This window comes from Ahaetulla prasina, chromosome 2 (genome assembly GCF_028640845.1).
Source record: "Ahaetulla prasina isolate Xishuangbanna chromosome 2, ASM2864084v1, whole genome shotgun sequence".
Classification (NCBI taxonomy): Eukaryota; Metazoa; Chordata; class Lepidosauria; order Squamata; family Colubridae; genus Ahaetulla; species Ahaetulla prasina.
In genome coordinates, this window is record NC_080540.1 from 195603666 (window position 1) to 195621274 (window position 17609).

The 17609-nt window shown below is 40.6% G+C and overlaps 1 long non-coding RNA gene across 1 annotated transcript in view; it reads right to left on the minus strand.

The window, feature by feature from the left end:
- Window positions 1-1988: 1988 nt before the first annotated feature.
- The window catches only part of LOC131193195 (uncharacterized), a 37683-nt gene continuing 22062 nt past the window's right edge, over window positions 1989-17609 (minus strand). The window contains exons 2-6 of the long non-coding RNA XR_009153864.1: window positions 10815-10943; window positions 10405-10599; window positions 8123-8196; window positions 7121-7395; window positions 1989-2655 (exon numbers count right to left, since the gene is read on the minus strand). This is a non-coding gene — a long non-coding RNA (uncharacterized LOC131193195). The remainder of the gene's footprint in view (window positions 2656-7120; window positions 7396-8122; window positions 8197-10404; window positions 10600-10814; window positions 10944-17609) is intronic.

The window sequence follows — 17609 nt, forward strand, 5'->3', positions numbered from 1 at the left end:
CCTTGCAGAAGTCGTTCCATTAGGTTTTGGAACAGCCCTGGTGCCACACTCACCCCAAATTGCAATCGGGTGCACTTGAAGGCCCCCTGTGCGTTACAATCGTTTGGGCTTCGGCTGTGCGGGCGTCTCTGGCAGTTGTTGGTAGGCTTGGGCCAAGTCTAACTTTGCAAAGACTTGCCCTTGCCCAAAAGTGCAATAAGTGTTGCACCAGGAACCGGGTAAGCGCTTTTCTGTAAGGCTTTGTTAGCGTCGCCTTGTAGTCAGCGCAAATTCTAATTGACCCGTCTGGTTTTATTGGGGTGACGATTGGCGTCTCCCACTTTGCGTGATCGACTGGCACCAAAATCCCTGATTTATGAGCTTATCTAGCTCCTTGTCAATTTTGGTTTTAGGGCAAAGGACTCTCCTCGCCTTAAGCCTAATGGGAGCTACCTGGGGTCTAAGTTGAAGGAAATAGGGGTCCCCTTGTACTTGCCCAGGCAGTCCTTGAAGACATCTTGAACTCGTTAAAGAGAATGTCTTTCAGGTTACAGTCACTTCTGTAGATGCCAGTCACTCCCATGCCCAGGGCACGAAACCAGTCTAGTCCCAACAGACTGGGCAGGGTCCCTCGGCGATCGTGATGGGCAGGGTCTTCTTGTGTGGTCCGTACTCGACTCGGACGGAGGTGGTCCCTCGAACAGGGATGCGATTCCCTTGGTAGTCGTGGACTCGTGGCCGTTGTGTTTGCAGGTGGCGCCGCGACTGACGGCAGCGTGACCGCCAAAGTGTCCCAGGACATGATGGTGATCGCTGATCCGTGTCTACTTGAGCCGGCACTGCATCCCTCTATTTTGGTTTGGTGAAGATCTTCTTCTCCACTCGGGTCGAGGCGCCTATGACCACAGTCGCTTGGTTTGAATCCGCTTTTTGTTTGAGCCAATCGCGGGTCGCCTTGCCGATTCCGCGCTCTGATTGGCCGATTTGAATTTTCGGCGGGAAGGTTGGGCCGCTCGACAAACTTGAGCTAGGTGCCCTTTCTTCCGCACGCCGACATGTCGGCCCTTAAACTTGCAGCGTTGGCGCTGGTGTTGACCACCGCAGCTTCCGCATTCGCCTCGGTCCCCTTTGTCGCGTTTCTCGGTTCGGCAGACCCTTCCTCATCTTCACCATCGGATTCGGTCTGAACCTCCTCCTGGTGCACTGGAGTTGGCTTCGCGCTCGCCTTTGGTGGGACAGGCTTCTGCCGTGTCTCCGCCGCTTGGGTGGACATTTCATGTGCTCTGGCTTCGTCCAGGGCGGTGGCCAACGTTATGTTGCTCTTTGGTAGCCGCCGCCAAACGGATGTCTCTGACCCCTCGGATGAGTTGCTCGAGAGCACCTCGTCAGGTCGCGTATCCGCAGTCCTTGGACGCTTCCTTAGGGCGGCCATGTAGTCACCGATGGATTCGCCTCCATCTGCCTTCGCCTCCGACCAAACCGCCGCACGATTTGGACGGCGGCCGTGGTTTTTAGTAAAGTCTGTAGAGTTGGCCACGACACCGATTGTAACGGCGTTGGCTCTGCCAGGGCTTCCGCGATATCAATGACCTCAGGACCACAGTGGCTTAAGAAATAAGCCCTTTTGCGGTTATCTGGAACTCCTTGCAGTTCGTTGGCTTCTAGAAAGCTTTCGAAACGGGTCATATACGTTCCCCATTTCTCTTTAGCCGGGTCAAACGGTGCGGGCGGAGTGTAACTGGCCATCTCCGTTTTTCTGCCCTGTGTTTGCTGGGTTCGGGTCTATTGTGCTTCAGCTCAGTTCTGGTTCTCCTTAGCCTCGAGATCCCACCTTTGTCGCCAGTGTTAAGTTCTGGAAGTAACGAGGCTGGAGACCAGGGTAGTGACAACAGCTCTTTAATATATGGTGAACCCAGCAACAGGCTGGGGAAAAACCTCTCCTTTTATACAGTTCTACTGGCGGCTTCGTCCAATCAGCAACGTGCTGATTTCCCGCCCAAATATTTAAAGGTACAAACAAGAATACATAACACTTCCCTTCCACATCAGTGCATATTGGTTTCTCTGCTGGCATCCCATTGCCCAATTAAGCATCAGAAAACATGGAGGATTCTGCATTCCATAAGTGGCTGTGGCCAAGTTCAGTTCGAAGTTGACACATAGCTTTGGGGTTTGTTTGTCTTCACATCTCCCCTTGATATGAACTCTGAGTATCCCATGCCAGTTTGTAGTTCCAGACCGATTGTGGGGCTGCTGTTGTCCATTACTTTTCTCTGTGACAGGATGGCTGGGGCTCTATGCCCAACCACTTTTTTACCGCTACGTGAATGAAGTTCAGAGTTGAAACAAGCCAGCCAGCACTGGGGAGAGGTCCAAATATATCGCCTAGAATTTAGAGAGAACTTCCTTTTCAATTTTCGATCCATTCCTGCCATAAGGTTCCACGCTAGAAAGAAAGAGGGCATCACCTGGGAGTTACAATACTCCATGGAGTCCAGCTATAAGGAAAGACATCTTCTCAGAGGACTATCAGTATACTTGCTTGCAGATTCAGAGTGAAGACAATAAACAGGACGCTTCTTAAATTATAGACCTCTGTTTCTTTCATGTTTAAATATATAGTGGAATACTGAAGCCACCAAGCAGATGTTCTTCTCTATAATAGACACTGGAGCCCTGGAATAGAAAAAGCTTGTACTTCCATTTTATAAGGGGCATGCATAAGTGCACAAAAGTGCCTACCATTCCTGTCCTATTTGTTTCCTTTCAGTATATGTGCTTGTATATAATGTTGTGACAAAAATAAATAAATAAAAAATAAAATAAATAAGGATACCAATGTGACTTAGTTTGCCCTCAGCTTCAGTAAAAATGAAGTTTTACATAAACCCAACACATAGTATATTTATATATATTAAAATAGAGAAAACGATTGTTAGAAATGCAATAGAATTTTGAGTAGTTCAGAGAATCGGCAAATACCACCTCTGGCTGGTCCCAGAGTGGGGTAGGAATGGAGATTTTGCAATATCCTTCTCCTGCCATGCCCATCAAGCCACGCCCACAGAACCGGTAGGGAAAAATTTTGAATTTCACCCCTGCACCAGGCTGAAGGTTGACTCAGACCTCCATCCTTCCTAGGTGGGTAAAATGTGGACCCAGATTGTTGGGGGCAATATGCTGACTCTGTAAAACCGCTTAGAGAGGGCTGTACAGCATTGTAAAGTGGTATATAAGTCTAAGTGCTGTTGCTATTGCTAGTAACATGGTTGTTAATGTAATCGGTCTTCCTCATTGAGTTTGCTTGCCATGAGTGATCCTGGAACATTGTAACTGTCATAAATATGAGCCAGTTGCTAAACGTCCAAATTTTGATCAGGTGACCATAGGGATGCTGCAATGGTCATAAGTCACTTTTTTCAGTGCTAAAATTTTAAAATTCGGTCAATAAAGGAACGGTCACTAAATACCTGTATTTTGTCCTATGTTTACTAAGAGAAATCTGCTCATGGTTAGACCATGATATTCCTTCTCATGTCTACTTATGCTGAAGAATCTCCTTTGCCTTAATGATTTCCAATTTTATTCTTCTGAAGTTCTTGTCAATATGAACAAATCCCCCTCAAACCAGAACTGACTGTCTTTTAGGGGATGTATATTTGATCCAGATCAACAAGTACAGTACAATAAATATTAATCAACATTAAATGTAAAGTCTAGAAATGTAAATGCAAACGTCCTCTACGTATTTGAGTATTTTGTCTGAGCAGAGTTGCGGATTTGGAAAATTGGAATCAAAATGAAGTGAAATAAAGAATTGCTGCAGCCTAAAGGGAAAAAAACCCATGAATAATGCCACTTTCAATCCCTGAAGTCAAGAATAGAATAGAATAGAATAGAATAACAGAGTTGGAAGGGACCTTGTAGGTCATCTAGTCCCCTGCCCAAACAGGAGGCACTATATCATTTCTGATAGATGACAGTCCAGTCTCTTCTTGAAAGCTTCCAGTGATGAAGTTCCCACAACTTCTGAAGGGAAGCTGTTCCACTGATTGATTGTTCAGTTGTATTATATTGTAAATCACCCAGAGTCCCTCTTTGAGAGAGAAGGACAGTTTAGAAATATGAACAAATAAATACGTTTGGTAGGACTAGATTCATTTCTGTCAATAAATTCCAGCACATAACATAATGAATTTTAATGAAAGAGGTTTAATGAAACAGGTGGATTTACCAATCCAAATGCTGTTTTGAACACTTAGCTCTTTATGTTTGTGGTACTAATTTAGAATTGTCCCCTTCTCCTTTTCTTGTTTACCCTTTTAATTGGGACTTGTTCCTCATCATTAACACCAAAGTGGCAAGTAGATCCCATATGGCCACCTGATGCCTGAAAAAGCTGTAGCTAGTAAATTTCACTGGACCAGATGCACAACCAATTAATGATCGCCCTTTTGCTTGACTCCTGAAGCTCTTCTCACATTAAGGACTCAGCCCCCTCCATCCACCCACCCCAACAATTTTTTTGAAGGACCTGTCCTCATGACATACCAATTTAGTCTATCTCGTAGTGCAGGCTGCTTAAATTCCTTTTTAACTGTTCCAGTTTTAAAGCTGTGTTTCCTCCTGATAAAACTTTGATCATGGGCTTGAGCTACTATGCTTGCTTGATGAGGTGCTGAAACGTGAATAGGGAGTGGGATGTGCCCAATTTCTACTGGCATTTGAAGCTGCTATGGACATGCCCCTTTCCCTTCAATTGCCTGATATTTGGGCATGAGCTGCCAGAGAGATTGGACACCAGGCTTCTGTAGAGGCATCTACCCCCCACCCTCACTACCCAGTGCCTGCTGGCAGTTTTGTCAAATGATACATGGGTTGGTAGAATGATAATCTGGGAATGTGTATAAGTATGTGTATGGGTTTGATTTGATTTGGTTTGGTTTGGCATGTCTTGATGGGGGGACTTGGTCTTTGGACAGAAGACACTCTAAATGACTTCAGTTCATCTCAATCTGATGATCATTTTCTCCCCCAGCTTTCCTACTTCTGTTCTGTGATTGGATGTAGGTGTGTGCTTGTGTGCTTGAAACCACAATTCAAGAGTAAAGCAAATCTGGCTAAGGTAGAAGGAAGAGAGAAAACAAGCTTCTTGTAACAAACAGCCACAGTTGAGCAAGATATGAAGGAGAAGAATGGATTTTAAGTTGAATACTAGGATTTTTTTTGCCAATGAACACCATATGAAATGTGTTCACTAAATACAATAGACTTGATGATTCACAAATCTGTATCATCACTTGTGGGAGGTAGCTTATGAAAGTCCAATATATAGCTTCCAGTCATAACAATGATTGCCAGTGGATTTCTGGGCTTCATTCAAAGGGCTAACTATGATTCATCTCTACACTGCACAATGCCTAGTTACATTAGGGGTTGCCTTGTCTAAAACAATCCTATCATAGAGGCTGATACCAGCAGCTTTCATTTTGGTAGCATGTGACTATCTGACTATCCATTTTAAGCATTAGTTCTTAGTGACCATGTACAATTTTATACATTGTTTTCTTCTGAATTACCAGCCATAATACAACCATACTGTATTGTTTGAGAATTTGTAGAACTGGAGTTCCAACACATTTTAAGGATGCCAGTTTGGAGAATGTTAACCTAGACTGAATGATTTTTCTCTTGGTTCCATTGTATATTTCCCCCCGACTGCCTACCACTCTTAATATCAATTCCTATCACCTTGCTGATATACACAGTGAATTTACTAATGTAGTTGTCATTCATAATCACTAGTTCTTCCCTGTTTGCATCAGCCACATGTCCATCTTCCTTCGGGTGCATGACTTCTAAATGCGTCCATTGTTACTCATGAGGACTTAGGTTTCACCTATTTGGTGCCAGATCTTGTTTTCACAAGTGTTTTTTTGCGATTTTTAACTTCTTTACTGTGCTTTAATCTGTTGTTATCACAAAGTCATGCTCTCTCTTCCTGGAGGCATCTCAGATGCCCTCAAAGTGGAGACACATGATCTTCCTGAAGGTTTCTTCTTTCCAAGAAATCAAGTTCTTTATATCTTTTCTTAAGCCATCCTCGCCTTGTAATCCTCTTTTCTCTCTCCAACATTGTATCAGAAGCACCTCCCACAACCAATTCAATCTTTCTGATGCAAAAATAATTTTCCACCCCTGAACTGAAAAAGAGCTATTTAGTGTATTGATAGAAAGGGGCAGAACAAGATCAGTTTTCAATAGGTTTTGGCTGCTTCTAGATTATTTGGCTAATTTCTAAAGAAGCCTGCTGTATCCTATTCATACCTAGTCAAAATCTAAAAGAATGCACTTACTTCTCTCATTTACCCATCCCTGGCCTCCCCCTTCTATTTAATTTCCCAACTGCATTACATAAATCTGAAAATCTGAAGCATACAGATGTATTTCTACTAAATGCTCCAAATTAAATGCCTCTGACTTGCAGAATTCCATCATAAAGTAGCTGATTCTAATCCATTATTTATATATTGGTTGTAGAAACTCATGACTTCCCAAAATGGCAGAGGCAAGTCCTGCCCTATGCTTATGCAGTAATCTAGGAAAACATATAAATTAACAACCCCTATACCTTTACCCCAGGGGTGAAATCCAGCAGGTTCTGACAGGTTCTGGAGAACCAGTAGCGGAAATTTTGAGTAGGTTGGAGAACCAGCAAATATCACCTCTGGGTGGCTCCAGAGTGGGGTGGGAATGGAGATTTTGCAGTATTCTTCCCCTGCCACACCCACCAAGTCACACCACGTCCACCAAGCCACGCCCACAGAACTGGTAGTAAAAAAACTTTGGATTTCACCACTGCTTTACCCCCCCCCCCGCCCCAAAAAAACCCACCCTCCAAACCTTGTTCTTTTTATTCTGTGAGAAGATGAGAGACACTTTAACATGATCAACCATTCTTCTCTCAATCATTCTCAAGATAATTCATCCAGACTATTCTGAATATTTTCATAACTATTCAGATGACAGCTGCTATTCACATGGACATGTTTAAAAATCTGTAGATTTATAGAGTACACAGAAAGCTTCCTACCACTTAGTTTTTGTATTTCTGGACAATAACTAAGTATGTAAAACTTACCAGCCAATCAGTGCTTTGTGACTGATCATTAACTAGGTGTCTCATTTCACCACTCAGGTACACACCTAAAAATGAAAACTTCTCCCGGGAGTTCACTCTTGGACAACCTGAAAGACCAGGTTAGGATTGTCATGGAAAAAAATTGATGTGGTTGCTAAGAGTTTGACAATGATTTCATGGCACATATTCAGTCAATCATAATCACAAAATTCTGGTTATGCCATGTGATGGAAGAACGGGCAAATCATCTTGCATGTATCAGTCTGCACCTTCATCTGGAATTACACAAAATGGAAATAGATACATCAAAGAACCAACATTTTGCTAATATGTAATATTTTGACATTTCAGGATGTGTTTAGTTTTTTTTTAAAAAAATAGGTGTATGCATATGTACAAAGCTTTAGGATTATAAAGGAATTATTCTTCAGATCATGCTGGAAGCACATTAGGATATTGTTCCTGACAGATTCTACGACAAAATCTATATTGTCTTTTCTGTTAAAACCAATGTGACTTTTTAAAATGTATCTTGCCATTTTCATGCCTTTGACAATAAAAATATCATGCACATTTAGAGCAATGTAAGCCAATTAGCAGAGAGACTGTCTCTTCTGATGGCTGTGGAGCAACATAATAGGCCAAAGGAATGAAACACAGGCTGGTTATTAGAGAATGATGACAGTGTCCAGATTGCCAATGCTAAACCATAGCCAATATAGATGAGATTGCAAAAAACTCACACTCCATTTCTGATACTGCTTGTACAGTTTACTTGTCTTTGGTTAGCTTTACACACAAAATAAACATCAACAAACCCAAGCTACTATACTCACAGTGTAGTGCCACATTCAGTCCAGGCTTCTAATAAGTCTACCTGCATTTAATACATGTTTTAAAGAATAAATAAGAATCACTGTGGTCTTTTGGCTAAGGAGTTGACCTAGAACTGGAGAAATCCAGTGTCTAGGTTACCCTAAACCATCTGAGCTTACTGGGTACCTTTTGACCAGCTACAGTCTTTGGCCATGTCGAGTTGTCCTTGACCCCTTTTGACCCACCTCGAAGAGTTGTTTCTAGGGAGAAAAAGTAGAAACAGGCAGACACTAACTAACCACGAGTGCTAAGCAAGACTGGAAATTAGGGGAAAAAACAGAAGACAGCAATAACAAATATTTCTATATAATTCTCAAACATAATAAAACAACATATACATACCAATTAAATCATCAAAATTTGAACTTCACTCTTTTTAAAAAGCCTAACTGGACCCAACTGATTTGCCTCTGTTGCTCTCAGATTCTTAATAAAAATAAATAAATATTTTAGAAGGGAACATGGGCAAATTCACATTAAAAATACAGCCAGGATGCCAAAAGGACAATCCAAAATAAATACAAGGATGCCAATTACTGAAATCCTTTGCTAAAGACACAGATTAAGTGTTCTCTGCACAGTTTTCTCTCTCTTTTTCTTGCAACAGATTAGCCTATTTAGGTGATAGTGAATCTTTTTTTTAAAAAAAAATATTCCACACTAATAGTATGGGAAGATCTCCTGTAATGTATTATCTAATGGAATAAAAGGAAAATGAAATAAGAATACCTGATTACAGAGGCCTAGTTTACTTAAATGAACCAATAATTACAATTTTGGAATATTTGCTTAGTTTGGTATTACTTTTTAACGTGTTGTTCATACACAAGTATGTAGGACATGTAGTATTGTTGGAATTTAGTAGGAAGTCATAGAAAACTGCCTGGATAGTGCATGAATTTTCTTCTCTATCTTTCGTCAGATTAAAACAGCAACAAAATTAGTGGTGGTCAAAATGTTCACACACTTCAGAAATGTTCTACTTCACTTTCAATTCAGGAGAGGTTATGTCATCCCAAATGCTTCTGGAAGATGTGCATCTTGCAAAACCTGGACACAAGAAGAACATTCTTTCCTGGAAAAAAAAGGGCATCAAGCAATGCCTTTTGGGAAGCACGCCACTTTATTGCATAAAATGAAAAACAAATGCCAGGGTTGAAAACTGATCTTTCAGAATCCAAAATGCTGTCCTTCCTCTTTGGCAGGGATCCCAGCTGGTCCCAATTTTTTATATATATTGGGTCTCTCCTCCCCACAAGGTGGGTACTGAAGGAAAGCTCTATCAAAAGATATGAGAGAGGAAAAAAAAGCACAATATACTCCAAATATGAGCCACTCATCTATGAAAAGCCTGCTGTTCCTCATGTCCACCTTGTGCCTTTGCTCCAGCCATTCTGCAATTTCCCAACTGCGTTTCTCTGCGTTCCTGGATCCCAAACACCAGATTTACCTCCGATGGGACTATGATTATGAACTTGCCATTATGACTTTTGAATTTCAAGCCCAGTCAACTGGATGGGTGGCTTTTGGCTTCACCAATAATAAGGAGATTCCTGGAGCAGACTTCGTGATTGGTGGTGTTCTTCCTGATGGCAACATTTATTTCTCAGTAAGACTAAATCAAGAGTGCCATTTCACTAGGAGCTTGACTCTGTGTACAGAATTGAGGAAGGGAGAGGGATAATTTGTAGTTTGAGGTACAAATGAATTTAGAAATGATTGTTTCACATGACTAATGAGATAGCTGCAGTATCATTTATGAACTGCTGGGGCACATTATATTTTCATTCTTGCTGGCTGGGCATAGCAGAAAAAAAATATTTGAGGGAGATGGGTGATTCAAAAATGCAAAATATAAATAAATAAATCCCTGATGGCTTCTGCAGTTTTGGCTTGCTTAGTTTATGTTGGAAGGCACGGAAATAATTATTTCTGAGGCATAATTTGTGCTCTAAAAACAATGCTCCCTAAAACCTCAACAAAATAAGGAAGAAGAAAAAATCTGTCTTTCTTTAAAGGAGATTGTGAAATGTTTACAGTTTATTTTGTCTTGGGGATGTTTTCCTATTCAGAAACTATTAATTTTACTACCGAATCTTGTGAAATGGAAAGTCTGGGCCATCTACCATGTCTGCAAAGTTTCAGAGCCAATTATTATTTCTTGAGTTCCAGGATTATTTTTTTTATTGTAATATCAAGAGATATAGCTCATTCCTACCAAATTACAATCTAATTTTTACCTTTAAGCCTACCAACATAGTTATGTTTTTTAAAGTGTGTATAGAAATATACACACACATTTACATCAATGCAACCTAATCCCATATTTAATAGCCAGATGCAGTATTTTAGTTCAATTATTCATATATATACACATTCACTCATACATACACCTTCCTCCTACCTACCTATAGCAATCCTGAAACAAGATCAATGAGATATGAATATAGTGATTGGTCCAAGATCTCCAGGGAGGTTCATTCTTGTGATGGTGTCTCTAACTCGATGGTCTCTTATCCAAATGATGGTCTCTTCCTGTATCCATGGCAACATTTCATTCCTACTTCACCCAGGATTGGCATGGTGTGAATGAGGATACCATCCTGGAGGATGAAAGGCAAGATTATGAGCTGCTATCAGTGACCCAGGATGCAACGTCGACCACCATGGCATTCAGGCGGCAGTTCCGGACATGCGATGAACATGACATGGACATCACAGTAAGCAAAACAATGGGACCTGTTATTATTTATTTGTTTGTTTTATTTTTCATCCCATATTTATTATTTTTATAAATAACCCAAGGCAGTAAACATACCTAATATTCCTTCTTCTTCCTCTTTTCAATCCTGTGAAGTGAGTTGGGTTGAGAGAAAGAGACTGGTCCAAAGTCACCCAGGCAGCTTTCATGCCTCGGTTGGAACTAGAACTCAAAGTCTCCTGGTTTCTAGCATAAAGATAAATAATAGCACAGGCAAGGACATGGAGGCAAAAGACACAAAGAAATAAGAATTTGCTGCAACAAAGCTTGAGCTGCCTTTGCTTGTTACCCTTTTTTTTATTTATTTACATTTATATCCCGCCCTTCTCCGAAGACTCAGGGCGGCTTACAGTGTATAAGGCAATAGTCTCATTCTATTTGTATATTTACAAAGTCAACTTATTACCCCCCCAACAATCTGGGTCCTCATTTTACCTACCTTTGAGAAACTAAAATATTTTCCTTCCTTTTAAAACCAAGGAGCATTTCAAAGGTTTGTTTGTGGTTCAGGTGTTAACCCATAAAGGTGATGAGTGTTAGAGTATAATAAAAATAACAACAGAAACATCTTATGCAGTGCTACCAAAATACAATAAAAATGTCAATATAAAATCTTTAGAAGTCCGTTCAAAGTCTGAAAACACACTTAAAATGAACTATTGGCAGAGGAGAGACAGCTATTTTGAGACTCCATCTTGTAAATGCAGATAGTTGTTCTTTGAGATATGAAAGAGTATGGATGGATTGTGTCTACAAGCACTGGTCTATGACAATTCACCACAGCCAACTCAATACAGCCAATTTGCCATGGCCAACCTGCCATGGTCAACTCACCTCAATACAACACGCCATGGCCAGCTTACCATGGGACAATTCCCTATGGGACAATATCGAAGAAATGGTGGGATAGAATCATTAAAGGATGCAAAAGGAGGGAAAAATGAAATGTGAATGACAAAAATTAAAATATTTTTAAAATATTTTAAATAATTAAATTGAATTGTTAAATTGTTCTTTGGCGAGTTGGCCCATGCCAAGTTGGCCCATGGCGAGTTGGCCATGACAAGTTGGCAGCAGAGAGTTGGCCGCAGCAAGTTGGCTGTGGCAAGTTGTCCCATTCCTTATGCATCTTCACTCCATCTGTTTGCCACTTGCAGGGCAACTAAAAGAGCTCAAACTATGTTCCCACTACTGAAAAAAACAACTAAAAATTTGAGACATGACCACATCCCTCCCAAGCCACACATACACAGAGTTTCATAGTTGCATTGTTCCACTAAACCCATCTTTTAAGTGCTAGTGTTTAATCTGGGACAATTCTCTGTTTCCATACCAGCCCAAAATCCTCTTCTGATATATTTTTCTTTGTCAGAACTGAAGTGGGTACAAAGCTCTTATTTTAGTGGAAAAATTTATAGATAAATTTTTCAAACCATGAAAAGAAAGAACAATCTTTTTTTAAACAAAGGAAACAGAGAATACATTAGTTAAAGGAATTTCTATGCATGTGGGTGGCTAAGAATCTAAACATTGAGAAGAAGAGCTAATCAATGGTTATGATATCTGCCCTTATCTCTAAAAAGGATAAGTAAATGAAATGCCAACCAAGGTTCGTATGTCTAAATGAGAATGTGTGCTCCTGTTGCTGCTAAGAAATCACTGGGCAGCAAAAAATAATAAACTATCAATGGATCAGTGGTGTTGAGGGCAATTGTTTTCATAAAGGGCAGCAGCATGGATTTCCCTTTCCCAAAGTAGGTCAAGGACCCCTAAGTCTTCCACAGACAATAATCACAACCTCTTTGAAGTTGTGAAGAGCTATTGCTCCTCTCCCAGATTTCTGTTAGGCAAAAGGCAAGTGCAATGGTGATCTATGTTTCTCTTTTCTGCAGAAAAGGTCTTCCAACATTCCTAAGGATGAATGGATTTAGGGATCTAAATAGTCCATTTAAAAGTTCTAAGCTGCATTTTCATATTAGTTAGCAAGCATTCCATGTACATGGAAAGTATCTCTTAGGCTTGAGGTATAAAAAGTAAAATATAAATAAGGAAAGAATTGTGGGTTTTAGGACAAGCTTTGCAAGGATCAAAATATATTGAATATGCAATGGATATCAGCAGAACCTTCAGCTGAATTGTTTAATTCATTAACTAATTAAAAGTTAACCTGTTTCTTCAGTGAATTATTAAACAAAACTGGTTCTTACTGCAATTTTGGGATGCTGCAGATATTAGAAATTAAAGAATACCAGAGTTGGAAGGAACTCAGAGGTCTTCCAGTCCAACCCTCTGCTCAAGCCTATACCATTTTGGACAAATGGCTGTCCAATCTCTTCTTAAAAACTTCCAGTGATGAAGCACCCACAAATTCTGGAGGCAAGCTGTTCCACTATTTTTCCCATTGATAGGAAATTTCTTCTTAATTCTAGGATATTTTGGGATTCTAATACGCCATGCTTTCTTCTATCAGTTTTGCAGAGGAATGCTACAAATATTTTCTGCCTGCAATTTCCTTGTGTTTCTTCAGTCTTCCAAATGAGAAGGTCCATAAATAAATCTGTCTGAGTGCTTGCATATGCATTGAAATCATTATTCCCAATGAGGGCAGACTGGGCTATGAATTCTAGGTGTAACACCTCCAACACATATGAAAGGGACTGGGTTGGGAACATCTGATCTAAACACCCAAAGGCATTCCTGCCAGAGTGCCTTAATCTGACTCCTTTGGAATTAAAATTGATCCTAGTTAAATGTTTGTTTCAAAAACTGACCACTGTTTCAGCAAATCTTCTGCCCCACAACAGTTCAGTTCTTTGCTTGATGACCAATTGCATCAATCTCCACAAAACAGCAAGTCCAAAAGTTGTTAGTATATCATCATCTGTACCAGGGTGGATGTTATTTTCTTTACTAACTCATCATAAATAAAGCCTCTTTTGGGAGAAGAAAGTTCACAAAAGAATTTAATCATACCAATCGGTAAAAACGTTAGTATGGATTTGTGTTAAGATTTGTATAACTCTGGTAAGAGATAATTGCAGTGGGGAAAAAACAAGGTCCAATACACTGATGATTAGGAAGAAGAAGAAGTATCTCTTTCTGGATGCCAGTCAAGCTAAATGTTTAGGGATATGACAGGACAGGAGAGACTTTCCTTTTCATTTGTGTCCACACAGGGTGACACACAACGCCTCATGGCTGCATTTGGCACAAATGACACAATTGACTTCTTCAAAGGAAAAATAATCCACAAATCTCTCTTCTTGATGCTGGTGGTATCTGAAGAGGAACTTAAGCATCCCAGTGTCTATCATGTACACGATTTGAAAGTAAATGATGTAAGTATCTAAAATTAAAAACTCTAGCCATTCCATGGCTTTCAATGGTCCTTAGCAGATTGATCTCTTTCATTCATTGGCTCCTCGCTCTGGTGACCACACAGAGCAATACAATTCTCTTTCAGGGTAAGAATACACAGGCCTGAGATATTTACCATGTGCCTTGGCTTCCCTTTTCAGTTTCCTATCCCAGAGGATGATACCACCTATGCCTGTTCTTTTCTCCCTTTACCCATTGTCAAGACAAAACACCATATTTATAAGGTAACTGGAAAATCAAGCAGGATATTCTGTTGGTGAGATTGACTGTAAGACCTTTTCACTTGCTGATACCTTCCTGGGCTGACCTTGCCTTTTTTCTGTCCAGTTTTCACCCATGATAACACCTCGGAATATAACAATAGTGCACCACATCATAGCATATGCCTGTGGCAATGGAAGTGTGCTACCCAGTGGAGTCAGTGACTGCTATGGAGCTGATCCTGATTTTTCTCTGTGCTCTCAGATAATTGCTGGCTGGGCTGTAGGAGGAGGGGTGAGTGTGTAGATCTTCTAAATCAGATTAAATGGTCCCTATTTCTCATTGAGTGTTTAACCCACTGTTGCTTGTAAACCTACTATATCTCTGGAACAGTCTTTTTAAAGATTTTATTTCATAGCAACTTTTGGGCATGAGGGAGAAATCGGTCAATATTTTGAATTATCCAGTGCAGTGTGATCAGCGTGGTTTTCTTTTTGCAGTTGTTGCCAAATTAAATCGTATCATTTGGTTTTTGACACAAGGAAGTGAGGTTTTCTGCCTTTTTATGCAGCTTTTTCTAACTATCTGGATCAAGGCTGTTGCAGTTTGTATGCCTTAAATCTCAACAACATCAAGATCCCAACATCCCAACCTATGCTATCCACTAGAACCCTCGTGGCACAATGGTTAAAGTGCAGTATTTCAGGCAAACTTGGTCCACAGCCTGGAGTTTGATCCTGATGGGGCTCATCCTTCCAAAGTCAATAAAATGTTGGCAGCAATGTGCAAATAATGCTTTTACATTTTAAATTGCCCAAAGAGTGCTATGGGTGGTATATAAGCCTAAGTGCTATTGCTATATTTTCCAGTATCAGCCTCATCATTTTATGTAGCTCTTTTCAAATAACGAAGGGTATTATTCACCATTACAAGTTCCTAGAGAATCTCCCATCTTATCCTACAACCCTAATGCATATATTTAAAAGCAAATCCCACTGAGTCCATTGCAACTTTTCCCCTGATGAACACATCAGTCATTGTGTTTGAAGGATTAAATATGTTCTCTTCCATCTGGCAAGAAATTTAATGGCATGACTGTCAAGTGACTCTCTCTCTCTCTCTCTCTCTCTCTCTCTCTCTCTCTCTCTCTCTCTCTCTCCCTCCCTCCCCCTCCCTCCCTCCTTCCCTCCCTCTCCCTCTGCCTCCCTCTGCCTCTCCCTCCCTCCTATTTCCATAAAGTCCTACATGTTCCCAGATGAAACTGGAGTCTCCATAGGAACTCCAATAGATCCCCAATGGATCCGACTAGAAATTCATTACAGCAATTTTGATGCAATTCCAGGTAAGTAAAAGTGCATGTGAATTGATTAAGGAAAAAATTAGAGGCACAAACAGGTATCCAAGACAGAATGGAAAAAAGTACATGTTATCAGGATTCAAAGATTCAAATTCCAGATGAAAAGAAATGATGTCTGAAAGGTATGTTTCCTATATCTTTAAGGGGCAGACCAACTGAGCAAGAGAAACAAGACTGTACCAAAAGCTCTACAATTTTATTTGAGAAATATGTAATTTCTCAAAGGGCAATCTTACCCAAGGTGAGATAATGGGGGAGGGAGGAGGGGGAAGACGGCTTAAGTGAGAGGAGGCAGCACAGTCAGTTCAAAGATGACTAAATAAAACCATGAGAATTTTCTATGATTTCATCCAATCCAGCTGTAATTTCTAAGCAAGGCATAAAAAAGAGTTTCTGTGATGCTTATTCTGGGTCTCTGATACAATACTGAAATGAGTCCATTGGAGTTGGGCAGTTAATAAATTGAGATAAATAAATGTATGTATCAATGTATGGTTCCCAACTGAATGGAACCCATGGATTTTAGGTGAGTGTTTAAGTGCTGTTTCACTCAATTCTGTTATTTCTTTTTCTTGAGGCTTAATTGATAACTCAGGTCTGAGAATGTTCTATACTTCGGAGCTTCGTCCGTATGACATGGGGGTACTACATACAGGAGTGTTAACTTTTCCTGTCCATTTCATCCCCCCTCAAGCAGATTCTTTTAAGTCTTACGGCTTCTGCAATACCAGTCATTTTCATGAGGTAAGCTTTGCAAATCTAGATACTTTACTAAAAAGCAGAGACATCAAACTGGCAACAAAAGTGCATATAGTCAAGCTACGGTTTTCCCAGTTGCAATGTATGGCTGTGAAAGTTGGGCCATAAGGAAGGCTGAGTGCCAAAGAATTGAGGCCTTTGAACTCTGGTGCTGGAGAAGACTCCTGCGAGTCCCTTGGACTGCAAGGCGATCAAACCAGTCAGTCCTAGAGGAGATCAACCCTGACTGCTCTTTAGAAGGCCAGATCCTGAAGAAGAAACTGAAATACTTTGGCCACCTAATGAGAAGAAAGGACTCACTGGAGAAGAGCCTAATGCTGGGAAAGATTGAGGGCAAAAGAAGAAGGGGACGACAGAGAACGAGGTAGCTGGATGGAATCATTGAAGCAGTAGGCATCAGCTTAAATGGACTCTAGAGGATGGTAGAGGACAGGAAGGCCTGGAGGAACGTTATCCATGGGATTGCGATGGGACATGACTTCATAACTAACAACAACAAAGCTTGGCAGCCTTTAACTCATCCCATCACAATCACTTCTAATTATCTTTATTGCACTCTTGAGTTCAGTTGCTCATTCTTATCAAAAGCCTACAGTTGATAGGCTTCCTCCCTTCTTTTTTTTTTTTTTGTTTGTTTGTTTTACTTTCAAGTCAGTGTTAACTCACGGTGACATCCTGGAGTAATCCCTGCAATTTTCTTGGCAAAATTTCAAAACCGGTTCATCATGTCCTTCTTTCTAGGGCTGAGAATGACTGGCTCAAAGTCACTCAGCTGGCTTTGTGCCTAATGCTGAACTAGAACTCATGGTTCCTGTACCAGCATCTTAAACATTACACCAAATTGGCTCTCAATATTAGACCGCCTAAAACATTCCACAAGAGTCCCTCCTAAATGTCTTGTCAGAAAACCAGTCTGAGGAAACTGACCATCTGAGCAGAGAGATAAAACTCCTTGAAAGAACTGGTAAAAAGGATGTGTGTGATCCAATTGTGTTCAGCAGATGAGGTGTGAAGATTTGATGTTGTCTTGGGTCAATGTGATTCTGCTGATTCCCAGTTCATTCCTAAGCAAAAGCTACCAGGACTGCTTATTGCTTGTTCTCACCTTGGAAACATTGGAAAGAGATGGGAGTGGGAACACTTTTCCAAATGACAGG